This window comes from Lolium perenne, chromosome 5 (assembly GCF_019359855.2).
Source record: "Lolium perenne isolate Kyuss_39 chromosome 5, Kyuss_2.0, whole genome shotgun sequence".
Taxonomy (NCBI): domain Eukaryota; kingdom Viridiplantae; phylum Streptophyta; class Magnoliopsida; order Poales; family Poaceae; genus Lolium; species Lolium perenne.
The window spans coordinates 214375428-214383925 of NC_067248.2; the positions used below are offsets into that span (position 1 = coordinate 214375428).

At 45.1% G+C, this 8498-nt stretch overlaps 1 pseudogene; it reads right to left on the reverse strand.

Annotated features, from left to right (window-relative positions):
• Positions 1 to 1046: 1046 nt before the first annotated feature.
• On the reverse strand, positions 1047 to 7700 carry LOC127304077 (serine carboxypeptidase 1-like; annotated as a pseudogene).
• Positions 7701 to 8498: the final 798 nt, after the last annotated feature.

Below are 8498 nucleotides of genomic sequence, written 5' to 3' on the forward strand. Positions count from 1 at the left end.
ATCTTAAAAGAATTCAAACTTGGTGCCAAATTATCTCTCGACAAAGGCTCCAAAGTCTTGTTCTGGACTGGTGGTTAGTGGAAGACCTTGTCAGGAGAGATAACCCTGACTCTTTGACATTTCGTCCAATCGTAACGAACAAAAGATAATTTCCCCAGAAGCATCCAAAATCTCAATAGTTTGTCAAATACAAATCATATGACCCTTATGGAAGTTTATTGTTAATCCAGGCATCCTCTCAAACAAACAAAAGATAATTTCCATATTTCTAGCTTATTCTATGTTGTTTTCTAGCAGAAGAATGGCATCATCTTCATATTGAAGGATGACCATCTCTCCTTGCAGTAGGTTTGTACATACACAAGACATCAAACCATGTTATCGTGTTTGTAGATAAACAATACATCTAGGGCGGTATCAAAAATAAGAGGCGAAAGTGCATCGCCTTGCCTCAGCCCTGGTATGTACAAAAATAGCATCCAATCTCAACATTGATATTGATCCCTACTTTCCCACTAGTCACTTTCTTCATTGCTAGATTAATCCATTTTATTGGGAAACCTTTCGTCTCCATTTCTTGGAAAAAATTGTCCTTTTGATGTTATCAAATGCTTTTTTAAAGTCAGTTTTAAAAAAGGACCCTAGTTTTCTGTTCCTATGAATGTCATTTAGCATCTCACCCCAAGCAGTTACATCCTGTATTATATGTATGCGTTTCTGGATATAGAAGTTTTGCCAGTTGAAATCGATACGGGAGCCCTTATTAGTGTTCAAAAAATATGCAGAGTTGTAGACCGTAGAGCTTTGTTTTCTCTTCTTTACCGCCTGGCAAAGGTTTAGGAAACATAAGGAATGATTGAAATCAAAGATGCTCATCCTGCAGAAGCTAAGATGTGATACTCACATTATTCTTTCCAATGTCAACACCATTACACTTATTTTCAGCATAGAAAGTGCCAAACCATATGATTATGTCCGTACCCATGCTATCTAGTTTCAAAGTTGTGTGTAACTAAGAAACAATTTATTGCAAGTGAGGAGGGAATCAGTCCACTGTTCCAATGAGGCACATGGTGAACACGTGAATGCGTCACAAATTTAGTTTGGGACATCATCAGGTGGGAGCATGCCTTTCAGGAAGGAGTAGAGAAGAACAAGCACTCTCTTGGGCTGGTAAGTGGGGACCGTATGGCCGGCTCCCCTGACCGACGCAAACGTGAAGCCTCCCTCGTACTGCTGGACATAGCCTCCAACCTACAGCCAGCATGCAGTATCCGATTTAATTTCCAAATTTTAAAATGGCATCTGGATTTGAATTAGCACTTGCTACTTTATGCACTAACTTACCTCGCTGTCTGGGGTGTACCAGGGGCGCCATGGTTTGGTGACGGGTAGGTCGAGATCCTTGACAGAGTACCTCGTCGCGGTGATTGAGCATGCGGAATCCATGTCGCCGCTGAAGAAAAAATGCACGGTCTCTACTGGTTAGAAACATCAGGCCTACTTTAATCTGTTTGATGCTTGAGGTACCTGAAGATCCAGACGCTTAGCCCACGTTTGATGAGCTTGCTGATGGTTGGCACCACGGAAACTGGGCCATCATTATAGGGCAAGTCCAGGCTAATGGAATTAAATGAAGAAGTATACTGAATATGAGATTCGGTTTGGGAGGTTGAGAATTCGCTTGGAAGTGGCAAAGTAGCAGGTACTAGGAACAAGCACTTACTTGCAAGCCGACCATCTCGTGTTGGGTCGGGTGTGGAGAGCTTGTTGCACATCGAGATTGTTCAGGTAAGTCTTGACGTAGTGGGGGGCGCACGGGTCGTAGCCGGCCAGCTGACGAAACAAAACAAAAAAACTGAAGTACTTGTACTACACTTGGTGTGGCTGATAGAAGTGTGGCTGATAGAAATTGGAACATAAAAACAAGCTTATAAATCTGAAGAGAGAGCTGGCATTGTCTTACATAGCTGCTGGAGTAGTAGATGCCGGTGTGCGGCGCATGGAGGCAGAGCGGGGCATATATGTTGTATGGATCCAAGTCGCCTCTCTGGGGCCTGCGCGATGCCACAAAGCACTGCCAATCATCGGAAGGGCTGAAGGTGCAGTTGGCAAGGATACCGGCCCACCCCTCGTCGGAGATCACCCCGTGGCTCCACAGAAACTCTAGGTTCCCCTTCTCGTTCTTGTAATCGTCCAGGTACGGGTTGCCAACCTGGATAACACAACGAAACCTATCGGTATACGTAGGTTGCTGGACACTACCGGATCATCTGCCAACCTATGTGCATCTACTTACAAAGATACCGCGGAGGTTCATGAAAGTGGTGCCGTGGAGCTCGTTCATGAATTTGATGACGGTGGCGAGCTGAGGGACATAGTGTCCGCCATAGCTCTCACCGGCTATGTAGAAGTCGCGCCCCTTGTACTCGGGGAACCTCTCCAGCCAGTTAAGCAGGAAGACGAACGTGTCCTCAGCCGTCCTCCGGTCGCCCACGTTGTCGTTGTTGTTCTTATCGTTGCTCGCGTAGGAGAACCCGACACCAGCCGGCGACTCTAGGAAGATTACGTTAGCCACTGCAGACCATATCAATCAGTTCAGTATACACTATACAGTAACGACAGTTATGCGCATCACAGTGTAAATAAGCATTACTTACAGTTTTTAGATGAACGCTTTACTTACGGTTATTCCAGGCATGCTTATTTCTGCTCAGGGTCTTGCCGTCGGGGTTCACACGGAACGGGCCGAGCTCCGTCATGGCGCCGTAACCCAGAGACGAGCATCCGGGCCCGCCATTGAGCCAGAGGATGAGTGGCTTTGAGGCTGGCTCGTAGGGAGCTTCGACGAAATAGTAGAAGAGCTCTCGGAAGTGCTTCTCGCTCACCATGACGTAACCGGAGTACTGGTCGAAATTGACGCGTGGCGGCTGGCCGGGCAGCTCCGTGATCTTGTCGGCCGCCTTGGTGCCTGCCGGTGGGATGGGGCATTTCGTTGGCAGGTGGCTGAAGCTGCCAGGGTCGGCCCATGGGTCTGTTTCCTCAAGCCGATTTGCGCTAGTACCCCTAGCAGTTTGCCTCTTTCTGGCCTTGGACTCGATGAACCTCTTAAGCTGGTCCTCCTGGGAGGCATCAACCGTGAGTGATGCGCACAGCAGGAGTGAGATGAAGAAGGTAATGGTGTTCTTCATGGCTGCTATATCGTGAGGTCTTTTGATAGGTTCATTGTTCAGCTGTATCTATTTATATAGGTCGACAATTGATCGATGAAATATGGACCCATGCACTAAGCTCGGATTCTCCAAGGTGGCTATGTGGCTTGGATTCCTAGAAGAGAGTTTTGAGTTTACCTGCGAGGCCAAATTAAGGCAATACAGCTAACATTGAAAGCGCCAACCCTGAGCAGCAGAATCTCTTAGACACGCATTTCCAAAATTCACATATACTTATGGGATTTTATGCGCATCCTAACTATCCAGAAATCGATTGCAATTTTTAATGAACTGTATCTTTGGGATGCTTATTTTCAAGTAATAAAGCATCATTTAAAGCTGATTTTCATGTCTGCGGCCTGGCCCAAACGGACGAAGACAGTCACTTTTAGTGTCTGAAAAGTGTCGAGCCGGAGATGCCCTAAATCAGAATTTGTTCCAATGAAATGATAGCGAGTCACTGTCATAAACCGATAGTAACACTAAATATTTATGAGCAACCCAATCATGCAGCTATAATAAAGAACAATTACTAGATCAGTTTTTTTTCGATAAAGATTACTAGATCAGTAGGTATTGTTGTAACCACATTCCATCATGTGTTTTCCCTCTCTTCATGTATAAGCTGGCATATGCGCTAAACAAGTGGAGATGTCCTATATGCAGTATATATATGGAACTACGTAGCAGTTTCAATTTTTTATCTATGGTGTTGAACTTTCCCTGTCGGATCATACCCGCACTTGAACTAAACTTGGGGTTTCTCAACTCTAATTTAATAGCCTTTTCTAGAACCGGGGTTTGTTAGACTTGTTGGAAACGCTCTAGCTTTCACTTTCTCTATGCTGAAAGGACATGTACGATGCAAATGTGGTCGGAGGTATACTCAAGAAAATAAACCTTTTTTTTTGTGTCTAAGCGGTTATACAAGGTGAAAGGTTAACTAGCCGCCTCTCCTATCGAAGTAAGCTCTAGTCATTTTTCTCTACATAGGGTTTCTTTTAATATTTAATAGACATGAATTGCACACATATATGCAACAAAACAATATCACGAGCGATTAGAGACAGTGAGGATGCATATAGCCCAATTATGAAAGGAAAAAAAAAGAAAAACCGATATCTAAGCTAGGGAACAATAACCAGCAATTAGATCAACCATTGTCTCGACAACGCACAGGTTGTGAAAATGTTATCCAAAAGCAACACCTTCAACAAGGTAATGGAACACAATTGCAGTCACCGGATCCATTCAAAGATTAAATCTTGGGTTTCACCCTAAAGAGATGGACTGAGAAAATTTTATGCAATGCCTTCACCAAGTTAATAATGTCGAAACACCACCCTTGTCAAGTATGACCTACCAAGGTCAGACCAAGTATTTTCACCCTGGAGCTTCAGTCCTGGTATAGAAGAAGCACTGGCCACCTCAACGACAATATGCTTGTTGGCAACTATTGTTTTTTACTAGGAAGTGGATGCATTTATTATGATCTCAAATGGAAAAGTGCCCCACATGAAAGTTGTGCATCTCGTCGAGGTGAACAACATTTTTTTTAGTCATCACCATCTAAGATTGTATGCGACCTTGAGTGCCAAGTACTACCGAAACCCGAAGTACCGGGTCTGTACCGACATCGCTTCACCCGAAATGACCCGGACACCCTCTAAAAATGTGTCTGAGCGTCTAAGTGGAATTAAGGCATCAAGATTAACACAGATGGAAAATGGCTAAACATGAAAGTTGGTTTATGGGATGAAGAACTTCTCATTCGGTGTCTTCTTTGTCCGAGTTACTATTTGAGGTCTGGAGCTAGACAAGGGCATTCGACAAAATTCCCTATTTCAACAAAAGAAAAGGCCGGACAATAATGAAGACTTACTCCTTAATTTGGAAAAGTGTTCAACATGAGTGTTCTTTGAATTTGCGAGGTGAATAACTTTTTTTGATGCATCTTCAACATGAGTGTTCTTCGAGTTTGGTTTATTTTTATGAGTATATATCTAAGCGCCATGCATTTTACATGGTCTAAATAGAAGTGGTCAGTTGTTTTAAGTAATTCTTTTCTTTCTGTTGCACATTTCAATTGTTCACAGTTTTGTTAATGGAATTTAATGGGTATCCCGTTGTTTCGCAGAAAGCTTGCGGAATGGTAGACCAGGGAGCTTTGGTTTTCACGATTCTTCTTGTAACAACAAGTTCTCACGAAAAATACGGTATGACTAAAATTCAAAGATGCTCATTCGGTACAAGCCAGGATTTTTTTTTTACTTTATTCTTTTCAATATCAACACCATTGCAATTCTTTTCAGCCACGCATAAGAGCTATTAATTTCAGGACTGTGTGTAATTAAGAAACACATTTTTTGCGCAAAATTAAGAAACAAATTATTGTAAGGAAGGCGGGAATCAGTCCAGCGTTCCAATCAGATACATGTTAAACATGTGAATGCATCCCCAATTTAGTTTGGGGCGTCATCAGGTGGGAGCATGCCCTTGAGGAAAGAGTAGAGAAGAACAAGTGCTCTCTTGGGCTGGAAGGTGGGGACCGTGTGGCCGGCTCCCCTCACCGACGCAAACGTGAAGCCTCCCTCGTACTGCTGGACATAGCCTCCAACCTAGAGCCACCAGCATCCGATTTAATTTTCAAAATTTAAAACCACGTATTAACTTTACTGCTATCCATGTCTGCTTATCGTTAGTTTTACCTCGCTATCCGGGGTGTACCAGGGGCGCCATGGTTTGGTGATGGGTAGATTAAGATCCTTGACAGAGAGCCTTGTCGCGGTGATTGAGCATACGGAATCCATGTCACCGCTGAGAAATATGTGCTCTTTCTAGTTAGAACACCTTAATATCCCACTTTAGTCTGTTCAGTGCTCGACTGCTCCTTAGTGGTGCGTGGAATGAGACATCTATACAGGTACCTGAAGAGCCATACGCTTATCCCACGTTTGATCAGCCTGCTGATGGTTGGCACAACAGAAACTGGGCCAGGGTTATATTCCAACCGCACTTTTACACTGAAAGAGTATTACCGAATACGAGATTATTAATTCGGTTGGCCTGGAAAATGCAGATCAGAAGTAAGCAGAGCATCAGGCAAGTACTACTTACCTGCAACTTGACCAACTCGTGTTGGCCCTGGTGTGCATAGCTTATTGCACCTTCAGATTGTTCAGGTAAGCCTCGACGTAGTGGGGGGCGCACGGGTCGTAGCCGGCGAGCTGAGAAATAAAAAATTGCAGTACTACATGTAGTGTGGCTGTTCGAAATTGCAGAAATTAAACACACTTTATATATGAAAGAAGGGGTTCATCAGTTGTGTTATCGTCTTACGTAGCTGCTGGAGTAGAACGTGCCGGTGAGGGGATCCTGGAGGCAGAGCGGGGCATATATGTTGTAGTGGTCGTAGTCACCCAGCCGGGGGTTGTTCGCCGCCACAAAGCACTGCCAGTCATCGGACGGGCTGAAGGTGCAGTTGGTAAGGATGCCGGCCCACGCCTCATCGGAGATCAACCCATGGGTCCACAGAAACTCCAGGTTCCCCTTCTCGTTCTTGTAATCGTCGAGGTACGGGTTGCCAACCTAGATAAAAGAAGAAAACCTATGGGTATACGCTTGTTGCTGCGCAAGGTTCTTCTAAAATATGTGAATGAATCTACTTACGAAAATGCCGCGGAGGTTTATGAAGGTCGTGCCGTGGAGCTCGTTCATGAACTTGATGACGGTGGCGAGCTGAGGGACGTAGTGGCCGCCATAGCTCTCGCCGGCGATGTAGAAGTCACGTCCCTTGTACTCGGGGAACCTCTCCAGCCAGTTGAGCAGGAACACGAATGCGTCCTCGGCCGTCCTCCTGTCGCCCACGTTGTCATTGTTGTTCTTATCGTTGCTCGTGTAGGAGAACCCGACACCGGCCGGTGACTCCAGGAAGATCACGTTGGCCACTGCACATCGAATCAGTTCATTATACGGTATACACATATATGCGTATCAGAATGCAGAACTTAGCCTTACAGTTATTCCAGGCGTGCTTATTTCTGCTAAGCGTCTTGCCGTCGGAGTTCACTCGGAACGGGCCGAGCTCCGTCATAGCGCCGTAGCCCAGCGAGGAGAATCCTGGTCCACCATTGAGCCAGAGGATGAGCGGCTTGGAGGCGGCCTCGTAGGGAGCTTCGACGAAGTAGTAGAAGAGCTCTCGGAAGTGCTCCTCGCTCACCGTGATGTAGCCGGAGTACTGGCAAAGCTGATACGCGGCGGCTGGCCGGGCAGCGCTGTGATCTCGTCGGCCGCCTTGGTGCCCGCTGGTGGGATGAGGCATTTCGTTGGCAGGTGGCTGAAGCTGCTGGGGTCGGCCCATGGGTCGTTTTCCTCAGGCCCGCTCGCGCTAGTAGCCCTGACAGTTTGCCTCTTCCTAACCTTGGACTGGACGAACCTCATGAGCTGATCCTCCTGGGAGGCATCGATTGTTGTGAGTGATGCGCACATCACGAGTGAGATGAATAAGGTAATGGTGTTCATCATCTCTCCTTTATCGTGAGGAGGTCTTTTGATAGATTATATTGTTGAGTTGGTATTTATATAGGTCGACGGTTGATGGATGAACAACGGACTGATGCAATCAGCTCGGATTCTCCGAGGTGTCTTTGGTCTTGGATTCCTCGAGAGAGTTTTGAGTTTACCTGCAAGGCCAAATTAAGGCAATATAGCTGACATCGAAAGCACCCATCTACCTGCTAAAAATAAGGATCCTAATCACGCGCAAACGTAGCTGCTGTCGCAGTTGCCATAGAAATTTGGGTGTGGGCCTGCCAATTTGCCACGTGGCAGTTTTTGTTAGAATATATTGCCACCAATACACTAGAATATCTTACGGCTAGTGATGCATTTGCTTACTAGGATAAAAAAAATCACATTTGCTCGATTCAATTTTTTTAGAAAAAAACAGCGAACTCCGAGCATAGAAATCTTATAGACACCCATTTTCAAAATATCTCATTCAAGCTGTAGTAGGAAAGTTTTGTTTTCAGGTTTGATCTCCTTTTCAGTTATACTAGAATGGCATCTCATGATTGTCTATATGCTCTATTTGTGGAATGCAATGAATTCAGAAACATAAGCAGTGAAGCATACGAGGATGTGGAAATTGGATTATTGCAAGCAACGAGGAAACGCCTCCAAAATTACACTCTGTCTTGAGGTAATTTTGTTCTGCATCTCTTCATGGCTTTGAATATCAGCTTCAGTAACCAGTTTTGCGAGCGATATCTGAGAAGCTGAAGGTAC